General features: G+C 43.7%; 1 long non-coding RNA gene across 1 annotated transcript in view; it reads right to left on the minus strand.

Annotated features, from left to right (window-relative positions):
* Window positions 1-966: 966 nt before the first annotated feature.
* Window positions 967-22,526, minus strand: part of LOC141131451 (uncharacterized) — a 110,529-nt gene continuing 88,969 nt past the window's right edge. Inside the window, exons 4-5 of the long non-coding RNA XR_012242777.1 lie at window positions 2,317-2,461; window positions 967-1,365 (exon numbers count right to left, since the gene is read on the minus strand). This is a non-coding gene — a long non-coding RNA (uncharacterized lncRNA). The remainder of the gene's footprint in view (window positions 1,366-2,316; window positions 2,462-22,526) is intronic.

Genomic DNA, 22,526 nt, shown 5'->3' on the forward strand with positions numbered 1-22,526 from the left:
TGCCTAGGATTTGGCTTGCGGGTGTGCCCCTATTACCTTGAATTTCTAGCTATGGGTGGCAGAATTGCCCACCAAACGCAACAGGGGGAATAATCTTTACAGCACCACAGAGGAAAGCATTGCAGCCATGGCATATGTACACCCCTGTCGGTCTACCTTTGCAACATAAGTGGGAAGGGGGGGTGCAGTAAAAAGGTGGCTCAGCTGCCTATTTTGTTTGCCTAACCCCCCCCCCCCCAACCACATGTTCACTAAGCCCAAATCATATATCTTGATGGAATTCAAAGCAATGATTCTCTACTAGAGTGATTGTAAATTATAGGTTGTGATTTTTTTTTTTTTTAAATAACCATGTTATACTTACCTGCTTTCTGCAGTGGTTTTGCACAGATCAGCCCGGTCCTCTTCTTTTTGGGTCCTCCCCCGGCGCTCCCAACAGCTCCTCTATGCTGAGTGCCCCCAAGAGCAAGCCTCTTGCTATTGGGGCACATAAGCAGGCTCGTTCCCGAGCCACGCTCCTGTAAATGGACATTATCTATTCACACAGAGTGTGGCTCAGCTGCCCCCCCCCCCTCCTCACTGGCTGTGATTGACAGCACTAGGAGCCAATGGCTCCAGCTGTTGTGTGAGCCAATGAGGATAAAGACCTGGGAGAGTTACTGCTCTCATGCATATCGCTGGATTGAGATGTGGCTCAGGTAAGTATAAGGAGGGGGGGCTAGGGGGAGCTGAACCCAGAAGGTGTTTAACCTTAATGCATAGAATGGGTTAAAGGTAAAAATAAAACCTTCTGCCTTTAGAGCCACTTTAAGGCCAAAACAGTGCAAAGAGCATGGCCAGGGTGACCAGATTATAGGATCTTTGGTGAAATAGGCTAAATGCTCTGACCTTACTGTGTGCTACAGATCTTCTATATGGATAACAATGTTGTCCACTTTCTTATTACATGGAACATGACAGGAGCCTTTTTGGGTAAAATAGTCTTTATTTTCTACCAATATATACATTGCATTAAAAGTCGATGACCTCTTTCAGTAATGTACACACAGTGTACATATCAAGAACAAAAACCAATTGAAGCAAAGATATGCCTAGAGCTGAACTCCAGCTGACAAAGATTTAATACAATAGTGTGTGTATACAAGAACCTGTCTTTATATTGGGTTCCTGTAACCTCCTGCAATGAAGGACCCAGAAGGAGAGAGAATAATGTGAGAATAAAGATCCAACACCAGGAACATGATGGAGAATGAAGAAAGGGGAGCGCACTGGGCTAACAATGTGATCCAACTGGTGTGGCAATCCTTCTTCACTGTCCAAGCAGCAGTCTTCGGTACAGGTAAGTGACCCATACTTACAGCTCATCTGCAGTGGAGAAAAAAAAAAGTGAGGTCAATGACCTGACTATTCAGTGTCCGGATCAAAAGATGGGCTGATCAGAATTACAAATCTTTTCTCCAAAAAAAGCATTTCACCTAGACTTGTGTGCATGGAGTTCAGCATTACGTTTTACTGGACAGGACAAAAAAACATCAATATGTGAAACATACAACACAAACCATTAAATCGTATACAATAATACAAATATGTAAGACAATAGTTTGTTGAACTAAAGCAAAAATATATTCCTATGCAATTCGGATATTATCAACCAAAGAAATGACCACACCTACCAAGTGTAGTATTAACACATTAGGCCAAAAGGAATGGTTCTGTATAAAAATATATTTGTGAATAAAACAAGAGGAATAAAAAAAAAGTGCATTCTCATGGGGTACTTAAATCCCATTCAATTGCAGCACAAAACAAATCACCTTCCTCATGTAGGAAAGCATGGTCAGCATAGCTTCTATTACCCACCACTGCTTAACACATAATGACAGCCTCATATACACAGAAAGTAAAGGAAAAGAAAATTAAGTTTTGACCACAGAAGTCAATTCAATGCTTATTTTTATTACCAAAACTTGCAAACCCGAAAAAAAAAAGTAATAAGTGGTTGGTTTTAATGGGCAACATATCTTTTTTCAGACCTTACTAGGGTCCTGTATAACTGTTGGCAAACAAATCTTCTCTACATCAGATCGAAGGCTGTAGTCACATAGCGGGAAAATATACAAGCTGGCAAATGTATACAAATGCTCTAGAAACATCACCGTCCAACATTACACAATGCAAAAATAAGGGCAAAAAACAAAACAAAAACACAGTAACCTTGGAAAGACCATGGTAGCAACGAGAAAAAAAAGACGCATGCAGAAAGTGCCATGCACAAAAATTGGATCTAGAATTATAAAATAAAAAGTGAGCAGGTACCCGTCACATTTCCGTTGGTACATTTCCCTGTAGGAAGCCCAATTGTTTCTCAGTGGAGTTTTCTCTTCTCTTGGTCTTTATTTTTCTATAGCACAAATAGATGTCCAGTCAGCAAAACTGTTGTAACACCATTGTCAGGCCATCTCTGAAAAACATTTAAACATAAAAGAATGGTTTAGTAACGGATTACAATATACAAAGTATATACTGTACAGTACAGGGGACCTGTAAAGATGGCAGGTACTAATACTGACTGCAGACTCCAAAAGGTGTCATCCAGAGTCCCACAACCTTAGAACCTGTATTGATGGCATTAGTCTGAGATGGTTCTGAGACTATTCAGAATTTTGTAATAATGGAGGGCAGATCAGTCTAAATGGACCTAAGCAAATTTTACATACCCATAGATTAGCATGAAAATGCAAAACTCATTTGAAACAAACAAAATCCTGTCAATCTAGGCCTTTAACCACTTCAGCCACGGAGGATTAGACTGCTGAATGACCAGACCACTTTTTACAATTTGGCACTGCGCTGCTTTAACTGGTAATTGCGCGGTCATGCAATATCGTACCCAAACGAAATTTGCATCTTTTTTTCCCACAAATAGAGCTTTCTTTTGATAGTATTTGATTGCCTCTGCGATTTTTATTTTTTGCAATATAAAACGGAAAAATACCAACAATTTGGCAAAAAAAAAGATATATTCTACTTTTTGTTATAAGAATCCAATAAACTCAATTTTAGTCACACATTTAGGCCAAAATGTATTTGGTAAAAGAAATGTCAATAAGCGTATATTTTTTGGTTTGCGCAAAAGTTATAGCGTCTACAAACTAGGGTACATTTTCTGGAATTTACGCAGCTATTTAGTTCATTCCTCATTTCTTGAGGTGCTAAAATGGCAGGGCAGTAACACCCCCCCCAAATGATCCCATTTTGAAAAGTAGACACCCCAAGAAAATTGCTGAGAGGCATGTTGAGCCCATTGAATATTTTATTTTTTGTCCCAAGTAATTGAAATTTTTTTACACAAAGTTGTCATTAATGATATATTGCTCATACATGCCATTGTTATATTTGGAATTACACACCAAAATACATTCTGCTGCTTCTCCTGACTATGAGGATACCACATGTGTGGGACTTTTTGGGAGCCTAGCCGCATACAGGACCTCAAAAACCAATCACCGCCATCAGGATTTCTAAGGGCATACATTTTTGATTTCAGTCCTCACTACCTATCACGGTTTCGAAGGCCATAAAATGGCAAGATAGCACAACCCCCCCCCCCCCCCCCCAAATTACCCCATTTTTTAAAGTAGACACCCCAAGCTATTTGCTGAGAGGCATGTTGAGTCAATGGAATATTTTATATTTTGCCACAAGTTGCGGCAAAAAGACAATTTTTTTTTTGCACAAAGTTGTCACTAAATGATATATTGCTCAAACATGCCATGGGCATATGTGAAATTACACCCCAAAATACATTCTGCTTAGGCCGAGTACATAGATACCAAACACGATATGCTTTAAAATTGCGCACAAACGTGCAGCGGCAACAAACTACATATATTTTTAAAAGCCTTTACAGGTTACCACTTTAGATTTACAGAGGAGGTCTACTGCTAAAATTACTGCCCTCAATCTGACCTTGCTCACATGCATGGTGCAATTGCGGTTTACATATGACGCCAGGCCGACGCTTGCAAAGCTGACAGGGGTGCTTTTTTTTTTTTTTTTTTTTTTTTTTAATTATTTTGCTTTTTTATTTTATTTTTTAACTGTTCCTTTCATTTTTTTTTTTCATTTTTATTGTTATCTCGGGGAATGTAAATATACCCTGTGATAGCAATAGGTAGTGACAGGCAGTGTTAATTTCGTCGACTAAAACATTTTAGTCGACTAAATGAACATTATTTTAGTCGACTAAAATTACGACTAAAACTAAAATGCCATTTTAGTCAAAAGACTAAGACTAAAACTAAATTGAAATTTGACTTCAAAATTAATACTGGTCTGTAGTGCATGTTCATACCTCAATGTAATAATAAACAACATATTAGATTTTTCACTCCAGCAGTATATAATGAGTTTGCAAATTGTAGAGAATTGTTAACTAATGCATTGCAATTGAATTACACCCATTAGATTTTAGTCGACTAAAATATACTGGAGATTTTAGTCGACTAAATCGTAGGACATTTTAGTCGACTTAATACGACTAAAACTAAAACAATTGCAGAAGACTAAAATGGGACGAAAACTAAAATTCCATTTTTGTCCTAAGACTAAGACTGAATCGAAATATGCTGCCAAAATTAACACTGGTGACAGGTACTCTTTTTTGAAAAAATTGGGGTCTATTAGACCCTAGATCTCTCCTCTGCCCTCAAAGCATCTGACCACACAAAGATCGGTGTGATAAAATGCTTTCCCAATGGCGCTGTTTATATCCGGCGAAATCTAAGTCATGAAATGCTCGTAGCCCTTCTGGTCTCTGATCAGCTCTATGGTCAGCTGGCGGAATTACCGGCTGCTTTCTCAGGTTCCCTGTTGGGACAGGAGAGCCAGAGAAAACCATGGAAGGCGGTGGGGGACGTTCCCTCCTACTGTTTGTAAAAGCAGTCTAGAGGCTAATTAGCTGCTAGGATTGCTTTTACATTAAAGTCGACCGCTGGCTGAAAAGAATGATATCAAGATGATACCTAAACGCGCAGGCATTATTCTAGTATAACCACTCAGTCCAGCAACATACCAGTATGTTGCTGCTCCTTGTTAGGCATATATTGTAATCTTTTTTTTCATGCAGCCTGTGGGCTGAACGAAAAAAAAGAGATTGATCGGTGGGTATGCCCCCTATTAGAATACCGCCCTTCATCCACCAACTTCTAATGATGGGCATACATGCTTCATTTTGTTTTTAACTGTGGTGGTGAAATCACCTCCTACAGCACTGGAGTCGCTGATTTATGTATCGTGGGAGCAAATGCTGTTGCTGTAAAGATAAATAAATCAGTGCTGCAGATGATTGGCGTACCTGCTTAGCAAATGATGGTTAACAATAAAACAAAGTAACATTACAGAATAACAGTAAGACATACCATACCTGCAAAGCAAATACAAAAAAAAATTTGTAAAAAATAAAACATTTTTTAAACGCAATCTGTGCCTAAAATATATTTATATATGCCGAAGCATGGGGGACATCCGCCCCTAATGTTAGGAGCAAATCGCTCCTCCAACCCTGCCCCATGCTTCGGCATATATGCTCTGGTTTTAACTGTGGTGGTGAAATCACCTCCTACAGCGCTGGAGTCATAGCTTTATGTATCATGGGAGCAAACGCTGTTGCTGTCAAGATAAATAAATCTGCGTTGCAGCTGAATAGCGTACCTGAAAACAAAAAAAGGTTAACAATAAAACACAGTAAAGTATAAAATTCATACATACCTAAAAAGCAAACATGATAAAACATAACAATAAAACATTGCAGTTAAGCATAGAATACAGTAAAAAAGAGCAGAACAATCGAGAGAGAATAGAGAGATAACAATAAAACGACAACTATTTTTGGTTTTTTAATTTATATTTTTTTTGTGTTTATTTTTTTGCCATCTTGGGAGACCCCGTGAAAGTGTGTCCTAGTCTGTGCAGTGCTGTACCCTATGCTAATACTCCACTAGTGTATGGTAGCGTTCAAAACATTCACCAATGCAAAGACCAGGATTGTCAGGACAGGAGGGACAATAATAGCGGGTGTCAAACCTATATCCGCGCTTGCTACAGACACGACATCTTCTTTGGGGGGCTCATTGGATAGGGGTACCAGGGAGGACATACGGAAAATGCCTCTCATGCAGCCGGCTTAATGCATTTGTGTTGGGAAGGTGGAGTGCAGCACCGCCTGGAAACAGAAGAGCTGTGACGATCTCTTCCTGGAATTTAAAGGGGTTGTAAAGGTTCATGTTTTAATGCATCCTAAGGGTAGATTTCCTCTCACTTCCTGTTGTCTCCCTCTGTTTGTAAGTAGGAGTTGTTTGTAAGTCGGATGTTTGAAAGTAGGGGACCGCCTGTATGTACTATACGGCCTGCCCTATATACTCTGCAGAAAATTGGGCCTTAGGTGTTGGTGGTACCAGAACACTGTAAGCCCACACAGTTACTCTTGGTGGGCGCTGAAATGGGCCCTGCTGTGAAATATTATATTAAGAATTGTAATTACATGCCACTGTTAAACAGGAGTAGAAAAATTGGGCCTTTTGTGGTGGTGCCACAACACTGTAAACCCTCACACTTACTCTTGGTGGGCGCAGGAATGGGCCCTGCTGTGAAATATTAGAGCAAATATTGTAATTACATGCCCCTGTTAAACAGGGGCAGAAAAATTGGGTCTTAGGCATTGGTGGTGCTACAACACTTTAACCCCTCACAGATACGCTAGTTGAGCGAAAGAATGAGCCCTGCTGCGAAATATTACATCAAACATTGTAATTACACACCCCTGTTAAACAGGGGCAGAGAAATTGAGCCTTAGGCACTGGTGGTGGTGCCACAACACTGCAACCCCTCACAGATACCCTAGTTGAAAGCAAGAACGAGCCCTGCTGCAAAATATTACAGCAAAAATTATAATTATAAAACAGGGGTAGAAAAATTGGGCCTTAGGCACTGGTGGTGGTGCCCTGAAACAAAAATGTTCTTAGAGCGATCAACATGAACATTGAGGAGAAATAGGATAGTCGCTTAGCATAGGCAGTCTTCAAGGGATCTCACATTCATAGAATAATTAATCGGTTACATCAGCATCAGGTGCTTGGTAGCTGGTGATCCAAGACTGATTCATTTTTATGAAGGCGAGTCTGTGGACAGGCGCACTCTGTGGTCGGTTACAAAGCCTCCAGCAGCACTGAATGTGCATTCAGAAAGAACAGGACAGGCCAATAGCTCAATTGCATATTGTGCAAGCTCTGGCCAGTGATCCATCCTCAAGACCCAATTACCCAGTGGATTTTCAGTTGGAAAGGTCTCAAGTCTGATCTTGCCCCTAGGTATTCCTGCACCATGTAAATCAGACGCTGGCGATGGTTGCTGGAACCAATCAGACCTTGGGGCTGCGGACTAAAGAATTGTCTGAACGCATCGGTCAGACGGCCACCTTCTCCACTGCTCCTTCTTTGACTGACCGAAGCCTCAGCAACACGTTGTCCAGGAGGACCAGGAAATTGTAACCTCCGAGGCTCTGGAAATGCATTGCACAAACCTTTCTGCAAGGCCTCCCAAAGAGGTTTGATCCTCTGCTCCCTCTGCGAAGGCTGGATAAGTCCGCAACCTTACCCTTGTAACGTGGATCAAGAAGGGTTGCCAGCCAGTAATGATCCCTTCTCCTTGATACCACGAATCCGAGGGTCCTTTCGCAGGCTTTGCAGGATCAAGGAGGCCATGCATCAAAGGTTTGCTGAGGCATTCGATATGGAGTCCTCGGGGTCACTAAGGATGACATGATCCACAGCCACCTCCTCCCAGCCACGTACAAGTCCATGGGTTTCTGGGGACTGAGAACGATCCATTGAAGACTGCTGCTGATGCTGAGTGCTAGGCTCCACCTCCATGCTGACACAATCCTCATCCTCCTCTTCCTGTGTGATCGGCAGGCCCGCAGGAATACTGTCTGGATAAAGGGAGCGTTAAGAGGTAAAGAAGTCCTCTTCTTCCTCCCTCTGTTCTGCCTCAAGTGCCCTGTCCATTATTCCATGAAGCGTGTGCTCCAACAGGAAGACAAGAGGGACAGTATCACTGATGCATGCACTGTCACTGCTCACCATCCTTGTGGCCTCCTCAAATGGTGAAAGGACAGTGCATGCATCCTTGATCAGTAGCCACTGGCGTGGCAGAAAAAAAGCCAAGCTCCCCTGACCCTGTCCTGGTGCCATACTCGCACAGGTACTCATTGATGGCCCCCTGCTGCATGTGCAGCCACTGCAGCATTCCAACGTTGAGTTCCACCTGGTGGGCATTTCACAAATGAGGCGGTTTTTGGGCAGGTTGCATTCCTTTTGAAGGTCAGCCAGCCGAGCACTGGTATTATATGACCGGCAGAAATGCCTACAGACTTTCCGGGCCTGCCTCAGGAGATCCTGTAAGCCCAGGTACCTGTCCAAGAACCGCTGCACCACCAAATTAAGGATGTGAGCGAAACAGTGAACATGTGTCAAGTGTCCCTGGCAGAGGGCGGAGAGGAGGTTGGTGCCATTGTCGCAAACCACCATTCCTGGCTGAAACTGGTGTGGCGTCAACCACCTCTGAGTCTGCCCCTGCAGAGCTGACAGAATCTCTGCCCCAGTGTGTGTGGCTCCTGTCCCCTAAGCAGACCAACTCAAGCACCGCAGAGAAAGGGGAGTTATGGTCTAGAGAGACCCCTCTAACACCTCCATCCCTAAATATTGCAAAAGAACAAGGAAAGCTAGCCCATTGGAACTTTAAATGAGGTGAGAGGGATAGGCACACGTACACACAAACTGCAATAAAAATTGATTAATTAATACAGAGGCTGTATAAACAAATGGGAACAACAATAAATGTGCGTTACCCGGCATAGTAGCCTAGTTAACAGCATAGGTAAAAAACAAATACAATTACACTGCAATCAGTTTGTACATCCATAAAAAGTAGCAAGATCCATGATGAACATTTAAACCAATAAATACATATATATCATGTAACATTTGAAAGAACACAAACATAAGTGGCAGCAGTGTATGAACATGGTATGGCCAGCTGCGGGTACCCAGCAGAATGGGCATGCGGGTAGCATCGATGGTGCCCTACGTGTTTCGCAAGTCTGTTCTCGCTCATCAGGGGCAGATGCATACTGAGTTTGTCTATAACAGAAATATTAATGTAGTGAATATATGTAATTCATTAGATGGGTCGGGGCGGGAGAGGTGGCTGGTAAGTGAGGTCAATAACATAAAGGCCTCATACTCACCAATCAGCTGGGCTTGGTAACCAAAACCCTGGATGCCAAGATGGCGGCCACGAGCAGTGCCGGGTCGGGAGCTGAGGGGGCCATGCAACCGGGAACGCAGCGGGAAGGAATCAGGACGCATGGCACGGACTGACAGACATCTGATCTGTGGTCTGGATGTGTCCATGGGCAAATCTAAAAAAGGAGGATGTGTGAAGATGCATGAGTCTCAAGGTATGTGTTGAAACCAAATAGGCATCAAATGATGGATTCAAAAAATGAGAAATGACCAATGGGGGTTGCATTTGAAAATAATGAATGTAATGTATGTGTGAAAGTGACTTCTAATGTAATTATGAAAGCTGTTGTATGGGCCATACTCGCAGATACGTAAAAACAAAAAAGCTGAGCAGGAAAAACAAAAAGAAAACGAAAACCAAAGTATAGAAAGACCTAAATTATGCATGGAAAAATATTTGCACCAACAATGATGGAAAATTGGTGTTGTGTATGGTGAAAGGGGATCACCTACACAGCGAATATGGGGTAAATGAAAAAGGAAAAAGAAGAAAACCAGTATTACCTGAATACATTAAACAAGTCCCAGACATATATGATGCACTCCCAGGTCTGTAACCATCACGATAGACCATCAGAACACAAATGCAAACTGCAGCTGCGCAGAGCGTCCTGATATACCCAAGGCGGATCCGGAAACTCCGCCCCCAGCGTCATGTACGGATCGTGACGAACCAGCGTGTGGGACGCCGGCTGTCAAGAACGGGTGTGCGTAGCAACAACCCCTCATCCATCCGGGAGGTTCCACACAGCCCACAGAGGTGTGAGGTCTTTTTGTTTTTACGTATCTGTGAGTATGGCCCATACAACAGCTTCCATAATTACATTAGAAGTCATTTTCACACATACATTACATTCATTATTTTCAAATGCAACCCCCACTGGTCATTTCTCGTTTTTTGAATCCATCATTTGATGCCTATTTGGTTTCAACACATCCCTTGAGACTCATGCATCTTCACACATCCTCCTTTTTTAGATTTGCCCATGGACACATCCAGACCACAGATCAGATGTCTGTCAGTCCGTGCATCCCGATTCCTTCCCGGTTGCAAGGCCCCCTCAGCTCCCGAACCGGCACTGCTCGTGACCGCCATCTTGGCATCCAGGGTTTTGGTGACCAAGCCCAGTTGATTGGTGAGTATGAGGCCTTTATGTTATTGACCTCACTTACCAACCACCTCTCCCGCCCCGACCCATCTAATGAATTACATATATTCACTACTTTAATATTTCTGTTATAGACAAACTCAGTATGCATCTGCCCCTGATGAGCGAGAACAGACTCGTGAAATGCGTAGGGCACCATCGATGCTACCCGCATTCCCATTCTGCTGGGTACCCACAGTTGGCCATACCATGTTCATACACTGCTGCCACTTATGTTTGTGAACGTTCAAATGTTAAATGATATATATGTATTTATTGGTTTTAATGTTCATCATGGATCTTGCTACTTTTTATGGATGTACAAACTGATTATATTATTATATTTGTTTGTTACCTATGCTGTTAACTAGGCTACTATGCTGGGTAACGCACAATTTTAGTTGTTCCCATTTGTTTATATAGCCTCTGTATTAATTAATCAATTTTTATTGCAGTTTGTGTGTACGTGTGCCTATCCCTCTCACCTCGTTCAAAGTCCCAATGGGCCAACTCAAGCACCGCATGGCATCTTTTTGCCTGAGTGTTTGCGTAGCCCCTTGAACGAATACGGAGCACCGCTGGTTCAGAGAAGAAATATGCAGAGGAAGAGGCCATAGAAGAAGAGGGGGTGGAGGAGAGAGGTGTGGCAGAATAACCACTACTAGCATTTTGGAGGCGTGGTGGCGGAACAAGCTCCAACCAGTGTTGCCAACCCCCTGAAGTGAAATTTACTGGCAGGATGACAAAATTTACAAACGGCACCACCTTTTTTTTTTTTTTTTTTTTTGCTGGCAAAATTCATGAAAATTACTGGCAGATCTGCATTTTTTACTGGCACTGCAAAAAAGTGCCTAAAATTACTATTTTCAGTGCTAAACAGTGCAAGGATACATATTTGAACTATAAACATATAGCTAGTGCTGTTAGCAATGTGTTTAAGCTAAACAAAAGTCAAAAAACATATTTCTCCATTGACATGAAGGTCAGGTTACTATAACCCAGCTAGCACTAGGTTCCCTCCTAACATCAGAGTCTGTAGGGATCCCCCTTACAGTGAAAGGGAACTCTTATGTAAAGGGGAACGCTGCAGATCATGATCTATGGGGGAACTCTGATGTAGAGGGGGGCTCTGGTGACCAGAGACCACCTTATATCAGAGTCCACTGTGTTCCCTTTACATCAGAGTTCCCAATTACATTAGGGTCCGCAGATTGAGTTCCCCTTTGCACTGTAAGGGGCAATCCTGCAGACTTTGATGTAAAGGGGAATGCCAGGAACTCTGATGTGGTGGGCACTCTGGTGACCAGAGACCACCTTCCGCAGAGTGAATACACTAAGGTAAGGGGAGTTACTAATTTAGGGGGAAACCTTTATATCAGTGCCCCTTACATTATTGTATTCACTCCCCCTTACATCAGCAACCCCCCTAGACTGACTTGCCAGTGCTGTCACTGACCTCCTCTCAGGTGCATCATGCAGGGCTCAGTCAGATGGCTCCAGCTTGGTGGTTCTGGTTTTCCTATGGTCTCCTCTCCACAGTCCACACACGTCTGACTTCTCCCGTGACCCCATGATCCCGGCGGCGCTCCCACTCTTGACTCCTTTCCTGACTCCCCCTCAGAGACTGCAGACATGATGTAGGAATAGGTCAGAGGCTGCGGGCAGGAGATGGTCAGAGGCTGCGGGCTGGAGATGGTCAGAGGCTGTGGGCACTGGGCAGGAGATGGTCAGAGGCTGCGGACAGGAGATGGTCAGAGGCTGCGGGCACTGGGCAGGAGATGGTCAGAGGCTGTGGGCACACGAGATGGTCAGAGGCTGTGGGCACACGAGATGGTCAGAGGCTGTGGGCACTGGGCAGGAGATGGTCAGAGGCTGCAGACAGGAGATGGTCAGAGGCTGCAGACAGGAGATGGTCAGAGGCTGCGGGCACTGGGCAGGAGATGGTCAGAGGCTGCGGGCACACGAGATGGTCAGAGGCTGCGGGCACACGAGATGGTCAGAGGCTGCGGGCACACGAGATGGTCAAAGGCTGCGGGCACACGAGATGGTCAGAGGCTGTGGGCACACGAGATGGTCAGAGGCTGTGGGCACTGGGCAGGAGATGGTCAGAGGCTGCGGGCACTGGGCAGGAGATGGTCAGAGGCTGCGGGCACACAAGATGGTCAGAGGCTGCGGGCACACAAGATGGTCAGAGGCTGCGGGCACACAAGATGGTCAGAGGCTGCGGGCACACAAGATGGTCAGAGGCTGCGGGCACACAAGATGGTCAGAGGCTGCGGGCACACAAGATGGTCAGAGGCTGCGGGCACACAAGATGGTCAGAGGCTGCGGGCACACAAGATGGTCAGAGGCTGCGGGCACACAAGATGGTCAGAGGCTGCGGGCACACAAGATGGTCAGAGGCTGCGGGCACACAAGATGGTCAGAGGCTGCGGGCACAGGAGATGGTCAGAGGCTGCGGGCACAGGAGATGGTCAGAGGCTGAGGGCACAGGAGATGGTCAGAGGCTGAGGGCACAGGAGATGGTCAGAGGCTGAGGGCACAGGAGATGGTCAGAGGCTGAGGGCACAGGAGATGGTCAGAGGCTGTCACTCACTGTGATATACACACAGACACATTATATATATACACACACACACACACACATCTCCATGCACAGTGACAGCCATGAGCACACACACAACGGATCCCGTTATCAGAGTAACTTCATCACAATGCACAGTGTGCTCTGCAGACATGAACACCGCACAGCCCCGGTCATCCCCGGCACACATCGGTCACCCCAGCCCCGGCCACCCAGTGGGGAACGCCGCACTGGTTCGGACTGCAGGCATGGCTGGCAGAACAAAAGGCAGCAGCAGACATGGGCAGTGCCAGGTGCCCACCTGATAGTGGGTAACCCCGCAGAGAGTGAGACAGAGAGCGCCGGAGACAAAGCTGGCAGGCTGGGATGTACTCACCGGAGACGGAGAGCGGAATCCGGGTGATCGGGTGTATATGGAAGTTGGAACCAGCAGAAGAAGAGCTTCGGGGGGGAGAAAGAAGGAGGGGAGAGCATCCAGGGAGAGGGGAGGAGAGAGTGACTGTTACCTGTCCTGCCGTGGCCGAGCCCGGTAACATGGCTCCTCCTGCTCCCCCCGCTGAACCGCCGAGAACTGAAGATCGAGCGGCGGCCGGCGGCTTCTGTTCAAAAATGGCGCCAGGCGGCGTCATTACATTACTGCGCATGCGCCGGCCTGCCGAGCTTGTACGATCTTTCCCGAGTATTGCAGGCTTCGGAATGGCGCATGCGCAGTTGCATGGCCGGCCCACAGCCATCTTTTTTACGGGCACCGGCTGCCCGTAACGGGCATTCACGGACGCCCCGAAAATGGGGTGATTTTTACGGGCTGCCCGTAAATTAACGGGCGGTTGGCAACACTGGCTCCAACAATACTGCACCCTGTCCTGCATCCTTCCCAGCTGCCAGCAGAGTTACCCAGTGAGCCATGAAAGAAAGGTAACATCCCTGTCCATGCCTGCTGGACCATGAGTCAGCGGTAATATGCACCTTACCGCTGACCACCCTGTCCAACGAGGCCAAGACATTGCCTTCCACATGCCGGTAGAGTGCCGAAATGGCGTTTGGGAACCTGCCACTGAGGTACCGCACATAACACAAATTCACGAATGGGGGCAGAGTCTACCAGCTGAAAAGGCAGCAGTTGGAGTGCTAGCAATTTAGCCAAGCTAGCATTCAGCCGCTAAGCATCTGGATGGATGGGACCGAATTTCTTTCTACGGTTTAGCAACTAGGGTAGGGACATTTGCTGCTACAATCGGATGTTGGTGTAGCGATAGATTGCCCGCAAGTACTTGGCACACCTAATTCTACCCCTTCATTCCTCTCGGTGCAGGTTTCTAAGAGGGCTGAAGGTATAGTGGGGTTGGAGAACCCAGCTGATGGGGAGCAAGGAGAGGTCCGCCTTGTTCTTTGATGTGGGTCTTTTAAGTACTGTTGCCAATGGACTGCATGGGAGGCCGACATATGTCTGGTCAAGCATGTGGTGCCCAAGTGGCTGCTGTTTTGGCTGCGCTTGATACGCTTCAGACATAGGTTGCAAACAGCAACTGTGCGATCTGCTGCACACGTATCAAAAAAGGCTCACACCAAAGATCTTTTTAAAATACGCGGGGAGTCAGCAGCACCCTGCACATGCGGAGCTCTGCGGTGTGATGCAGTCGGGTGGCTGCCCTTAAGCTTGACCCTGGAGGGCACCCTGCCTCATTGGAGATGTGCCTCCTGCTCCTTTCTTCTATCAGGCACCCACATAGAGTCAGTGAGCTCATCATCCCCTCCCTCCTCGTCACTGGAGCAAACCTGGCAGTATGCTGCAGCTGGGGGAACATGACTGGCAGTTTCTTGTCCTTCTTGGGCACCCCCTCTCTCTGGGCTCATGTTACTGCCTTCCTCAACCTGGGTACCATCATCCCTAGTTGTAAGCTTGTTCTAGGGTCAATGGTTCACTAATAACAGAAAGATAAGAGAAGTATGAGGCCTCCAGAGCGGGCACTTTCAAGACCAAGCTAGAACTAGCTGATCCTATATTTCTATACTACATATTCCATTAAAAGGTGGACCCACAATGTCCATAGTGGGTGACTGGGCACTGTACTGTGGGAGGTGGGGTGAGTGCCAGATGTTATATAGTCTGTTTACCAGACTAAAAGAGCAACTCAAGCAGCAAGCGAGCACTGGAGGGAAAAGGTGTAGGGAAAGGGTGAAGCTTCACAAACTCATTTACTAACTTAAAAGGAAGTAATTATAGTTTTCTTCATACAAAATGTGTACTATACATACAGCTGCTAAAGGTGACACTTCTGACATTCCAGGTCCATTTTTAAATTTTTTCAATGTATAGTTATTATTGTTTTTTTGTTTTTTTTTTTAACACTAAATCGTTTTTCTTCCGTTTTTGCCTTACCAAAAGGGGAAGAAAAAAATGCATGACCATTAAATCTTATGGAACTCTTCACACCAGTCAGTTGCATTTTTGCTACACAGAAGCTGCCTTTTTGGTACGAGGGAAAACAAAAACAAAAACAAAAAAAAAAAAACACACCCCACGCACCTTCCCACTAAAATGAATGGAAAACAGCAAAAACGCATCAGAAATGCACCCACAGTTGCGTTTTTTTGCGTCGCATGCACTTTTTCACAGGTGCAAACTGCACCAGACATGCTTCAAAAACGCATTTGCGCTTCTTACCGCGTTTTCATAAAAGAGCAGTGTGGAAAGCTCCCAACATGTTTTTTTGCCAATACCAATCACACACATACATTTCATACAATTCTCTGAATAAAATTGCCCACTTGGACTTTTCCACATTTTGTAGTGTTACAGTACAAAATAACATGTACTGAGTAGTGCTAAAGGTTCTTTTAAACATACATCTACATAGTCAATTTCAGTACAACACTAATTGTTTTAAAAATGTCCACAAGTTATTTTATGCCGTTATAGGCCCCTCTATACCACCCAGGGAAGGGGAGCTCAGCTTCATTCATTATATGTTCCATATTTCAACAACCTGTTTTCAATCATTTTGCAGAGGCAGGTCATAGTGCCTCTATCGCTCTCGGGCTGCCTGTGGCTATAGCCGCAGGCAGTGTCTTTAGGCTAGCCTGCAGTCTTTCATGGAAGCATGCATTAACGGGTGCTGTGGGGCTCCTTGAGATCTTGCAATGCAAAAATTTTACCCTTACAATGGAAACCAAGACTAGCAAAGAGGGGGCCAAGTGAAAAGGGAGGATCAACAAGCAGAAGCATAAGAACAGAATATGAATCTCATAGTGGGAGGGTTCCAGCAACAGTGTCATTACTGCTAAACCAGAACGCAGTTGGCAGGACTAGGTGTAGCCATGTGCTGATTGACTAGCTAAGAGGAATCAGGAGTGACAAAGGCAACAATGGCCCCTGCAATTTTTCTTTATCCCACTGCAGTAGAAGAAAGCACTGCCTACATGAGAGTTACAACTCTGCTCCAAATTCAGAAAAAGTGCAGCATGGGTGCCACACACCATCAAAGAGGCTGCATTAGGGGAACTTCACTGGCAGGCTCAATAGATGTTGATGAGACTAACGGAACACTAAGAGGTTGATTTACTAAAGGCAAATATACTGTACACTGCAAGTGCAGTTGCTCCAGAGCTTAGTAAACGAGGTAAAGTTTTACTTTGCAAATACCCAATCACATGCAAGGAAAAAAAAAACACAGCATTTTTGCTTGTACATAATTGGAATCAGGAGAGCTTCCCCTCAGATCTAGAACTTGAAGATTACTTGCAGTGCACAGTATATTTACCTTTAGTAAATCAACCCCTAAGTATAGATGCAAAGTGTTGTAGCACATTTTTTATGGGAGGCCATAGTTCTGCTATCTTTTTTCTTTTTTTAAAGCTGCAGCACAAAAGATAGTCAAAAGTAAAGAAGTAGAAAACCCTCCACGCCAAGTCAATACTTGGCGGAATCAACTTTGGCTTTTGTTCCATTTTTACTTTTATTAAAAATATAACTTCCTAGGAGTTTTGCACATAAGAGTGTGAGATGAAAACTAACACTTTCATTTCCACATCTTCCCAGCAGATGGTATACGCAACACATAATAACACACTGGGTAGGTTAACCTCTATCACCTTGGTAGCTGCAGGTCATTATAACGGTTGTTTCTCTACGCTCTATGAAACAGAAGCCTTTGCGGATTCTCCTCACTGCGATTTAGCCCTGGTTCACATTGGAGTGATTTGGCATGCAAATTTACATGTCAAATCGGTGGCAATGGCACCATCTGAATCGGTGCGACACGGCATTTGCGGCGCTGCACTGATTCCCAAAAGTAGTTTCTGTACTACTTTTGGCAACTTCGGGGTGCGATTTTCATAGACATCTTTGCAGGAACCCGCAAAGATGTCTCTGAAATCGCCCCCCCGAAGTCAGGACTGACATGTGGGAATGAAATTGTGCGAGTTCAACTGAACTTGCACAATTTAATTCCCGCTGTCAGTGTAAACCTGGGCTTAAACAATTTGCCAAGACTGAGTTTTTGATGGAAAAAAAAAAAAAAGTGTTCCTCAGTTCATTACACTTGGTTGTTTTGCTACTTTCTAAGAAATGGATGTCTCTGCTGGATTCTATTCCAACAAAATCACTCCCATCATCTCTAATGGCCAGTAAAAAGAATAATGCAGACTTCCTGTGTAGAGGTACAGAGAAACAAGGAGTATACAACCCCAAGTTCCAGATATTGGTCAGCTCCCCAAGATATACCAACTTGTACCAGGTTGGCCACAGAATTATAAACAAATTGGAAAGGAAAAATGGGAAGGCAGCCCCACCCTTCCAAGAGATAGGGGACTAGTAATTTCTGGGGTAAGCTAAATTCCCTCAAAAACTTACACAAATGACCGTGTTTAAAGTGGTTGTTAAGCTATGTTATGTTTATACCATCGCCATTGTTCGATAACAACCTGTGTCCTAATGCCGAGTTTTTTTTTTGTTTTTTTTTTGGTTAAATAAAAGATTTCTACCCGATTTCACATCGTGGGATTCTTTAACAGTTTAGTGTATGTAGTGGAATCTTGCAATTGTCGTTCGATTTCATTCAAGTAATTGGATATCGTTTGTAGCACCACTCCTCATCCTTTATCAGCTGGTCTGATTACTATATCTTTTCTAGCCACTAGTGAACGTATGCCTTTTTTGATGTGATTGGGTTCCTTGATTTTCTTAATTTTTAGTGCACCCAGGTCTTTTAGGTCTAAATTCTTGAAGACTTCGATATGCTGATTATCATGAATCTAAAAAATGTAGTGGACCTCCCCTCCACCAATACTTTCTCTTTCTTTATTGGAAAAGGATTCTTTCCATGCAAATATTGTTTTGCATATCAGCATTCTAAAAAATTCCAAGGAAAAAAAAACGAATTTCTGGCAACCAGCACCGGACACACATTCCCAATCAAAGATTTTATAAGCTGCCATAGAGAGGGGGTAGTGTATGTCTTGCAATGTTCTTGTAAACTACAGTATGTAAGAATTAAAGAGCATGTTCAGAATATCATGAAAGCATTCCATAACACAATGTATCAAGGCATTTCGCTCCAGCACACAACAGTAATCCAGCAGAAATGACCTTTTGGGGTATAGACAGATACCATAAACCTTGGAGGGGGAGACCACAAAATTAGGAATATTAGCCAAAGAGTCCCAATGGATCCATAAAATCAACACACTTACACCTAATGGGTTAAATATAGACTTCGATTCAAATTTTTTTATTAGTGATTATTGATTTAATTTGAATTGCTATGGTCTTGTGTGAACCTTTTATTCAATTTCCGGAACGCTGTTTATGTAAGTTTACCCCCTTTTTAATTTTGATCTGGATCGGTCTCTCTCTTTTTTTCAATGGCCTTGATTTTATATTTTTAGATGATGTACAGTTAATACACTATTCATCTTCAAATTATTCAATTAATTCTATGAGCGACTGGTCATTGGTATTGTATGAGCATTAGACTACATGCAGTTTGACAGATTTCCACAAGATGTCAACAGTGAGCATCTATCTGTTCAGTTTGACATTAGTGCTCTTTGATGCTGTTTATTTTCATTTTTATTTTTCCTGAGTACGACACATGCACTATTCATTATTTTTAACCATTGTATTAAAAGTATCTTCATTTTCATCTTTTTTCATATATTCCTTTTAACTGCCACATTGTTTTGTATAGCCGCTGTCACTTTCTGTAGTAAATATCCCTCGGACTCCATTAAAATGGCGTCCGCACTACTTCCTGTTCTCTCATTATATAATGGACTGATTGCTTAGCCAGATTCCCTGAGGGAGTCACGAGGGGTCGTGACGTAACGCGTAGGACCCACGTCAGCTCACGCAACCGGAAGCTCTTACTCTGACCCGGTTGTTTACATTGCGAACCGGAAGTTTTGTATTAGGTAGCGGCGGTATGCCACTGTATGCTGTACTGTTTTGCCTACATGCCCTGTACAGCGGTTTTTATCATTAAATACGGGATTTTTTTACTACACCATTGGAGGTTGTCCTTTTTTCTTTTCTCTGCATTATACACCTGGATCCGGAGATGACCCTGACCCAGCTCGACGATTGACATCTATTGACCCGAGGACTCATCGATCCTTCAACCACCATTTGGAGCACTAAGGCATTTACCTATGCCTCTAGAGGTAAGGGCTCTGTGAGCACATTATTACACAGATGTCACCTATTGCTGTCCACATCATCCACCCTATGTTTGGAACGTATCCAATCCCAGCACGATTGGACTAATTTATTGATTGACTATATATAATATCGGTTGATCCACTACACCGATTTTTATTTTGGATGTTATTTTTATTTTTTGATCTTCATCATTGTTCGCTTTACTTCATTTTTATGAGTTTTTTGGCACTTGAACATTATTTGGAGTATTATTTGGATTTTCATTTTCACTTTTTTGTTGTGCACAAAATCACTTTATTGATAAATAAGAAAAAAAAAATTTAAAAAAAAAGTGTTAACTTCCTGTGTACTTCCTGGTTTTTGTGGAGAGTAGTGTGTGGTGGAATTCACACATATCTGAACCATCAATGCGATTCAAGAACAATTTACATTGATGTCTCTGGAGACTAAATTCGCAACGCAGTAAACTCGCACAATACCCTTTCTTTTATCGTACTTGTAGAGGAATTGCAACGCATGTATGTGAACAACTGTCATTGAAAACAATGACTTTAGGGATGACATGCGAATTTAAAGTGTTTGACGCATCACATTCGTTATGAACTCGCATCAGTGTGAACCAGGCCTTAGGCCTCATGCACACTGGACATTATCACAATGTTATAAAAATGCCAGTAATTTTTCAGTTTTTTTTTTTTTTTTTATGGGATCAAAAACTTTAAAAACGCTGGTGAGCTGCAATTTTGAGCGTTTATCAGAACCCACTAGTTTTGGGGGTTTTTACAGCCAAAAACAGTTGATAACAGCCTATGTGTGCATGGACACCTAGGATAACATGCTGGAGAGTTTATTGGCTGTAGAAAAAAAAGTCTGAAGCCAAAAACAGCAGCTGTAAAAATGGCCAGTGTGCATGAGGCCTTACAGGTGTGTCAAGTGCCTCTGTCCTCCATTGCGCGAGGGGAGGGAGTAAAGTCATAGGCACCTTAGGGGAATGGTTGGCCTGAATAACATCAACATAAGGGGTTGATTTGCTAAAACTGGAGAGTGCAAAATCTGGTGCAGCTCTGCACAGAAAACAATCAGCTTCCAGGTTTTATTGTCAAAGTTTAATCAAATAAGTTGAACTTAAAAGCGGATAGGCTACCATGCACAGCTGCACCAGATTTGGAGTGCTTCACTTTTAGTAAATCAACCCCTAAGGGCAATGTTAAAGTTAACAGCTATACTTAAGACTTAAAAAGAATTGGTCATAACATATAGGAGTTGCCACTTAAGCCACTAACCTGGAACAAGGTCACTATCGGGTGCTGAGTTAATGGCTTAACAAAAAAACAAAAAAAAACAAAAAAAGACCTACACACAACACCCCGCAGTCCTATATCATGAGCCTTAAAAAAATAAGTTGGCAGAGGCAGCTCCCATAGTTCTGTCTTGACATTTTCTTTTCAACGGAAATCTCCCACTAGAAGTTAGGCCGGGTTCCCACTGCTGCGATGGAAGACAATGTTGTGTGGATCACATGCGATGTCTGTGCGATGCAAATTCAGATTGTATGGCTGAATTTACATCGCATTTGGACCAAAGTCGTGCAGGACACTTTTTTTGGTCCACTCCAGAATAGGATCACATGGGTGTTCACACCCATGCGATCCGATTTCTGTTCGAACTGACAGTTCGCACTGCGATATGCAAACTGATCCGGTGGTATTGTTAACACCTGCAGCGGTTCGCATAGGGCAGTGTGAACTGCCTGCGAGTTGTATGCGATGCGGGAACCAGCACTGGATTTGCACGGGTTCTTGTATCACAGCAGTGTGAACCAAGCCTTAGAAAGATTTATTAAATCCTGCGTATGAGGACATAGATTTGAAGCCCTCTTTTATTATTGCCTCCATACTGCAGTATGATGAGTCTTGTACTAAGCTGCAGTTGGGGGAGTTTGGTTTTTCAGTTACATTTATAGATCACCATATGGTTTAGGGAAGGTATCTCTGATAGGAAAAAAAAAAAAAAAAAACTTGATTTCTTTTTCCTTTCACCTTTTTGCTCTGGAGTCTTCATGCCCCCACCTTATAAGTATAAAACACACATACAGTTTTTCCCATACATTTTAATAAAGGTTAATTTGGTGCATGGGTAGACAAACTTCTGTTCTGAAGTAAAGATTTTCTTCTACTCATCTTGCCTACCCTCTGCTTGAAAAAAAATAAAGATCTCTATGCTTACCTTTTTTAAATCCGGCCCGGTCTTGTGATCCTGCAGTTTAAACCCTATACACATAACACTCGTCCCTATTAAAATCAGTGCTATGGGTTGGAATTAAAAATACAATTTTTATTACTGTCAGTGCTGACTGTGGCTCCACCCTGGGCAGAAGACCAAATAATGGGTGTTCCTATGGGGAGGTACAGGCAGCACTAAAGTCGCAGTCCCCTCTCAAGTCTACAGACCCTCTTGCCATGCTGTGCCTCCACTGCTCTTTTTGTACAAATAATAGGCTGAGCCTGCAACTAATATATCCCCAAGCCATTTCTCACAGCTGCCAGCTTGTGTTGAGCAAACAGCACATTCCTGCAACTACTACATTTATCAGAGATACAGACTTGTATAGTAGTTGGTGGAGTGTGCCTCCTTTATCCAGTGTTGTTGGATAGCAGTGAGTTGTAAGAAGGGCTTACAACGCTGCTTAGGAACCAATTTTAACAGGGACATATGCTATGTGCATAGGATCCCCTTGGGGGATTTAACAAACGTTATATAATTCTAGGGAGACT

The sequence above is a fragment of the Aquarana catesbeiana genome, linkage group LG03 (genome assembly GCF_042186555.1).
Source record: "Aquarana catesbeiana isolate 2022-GZ linkage group LG03, ASM4218655v1, whole genome shotgun sequence".
Taxonomy (NCBI): domain Eukaryota; kingdom Metazoa; phylum Chordata; class Amphibia; order Anura; family Ranidae; genus Aquarana; species Aquarana catesbeiana.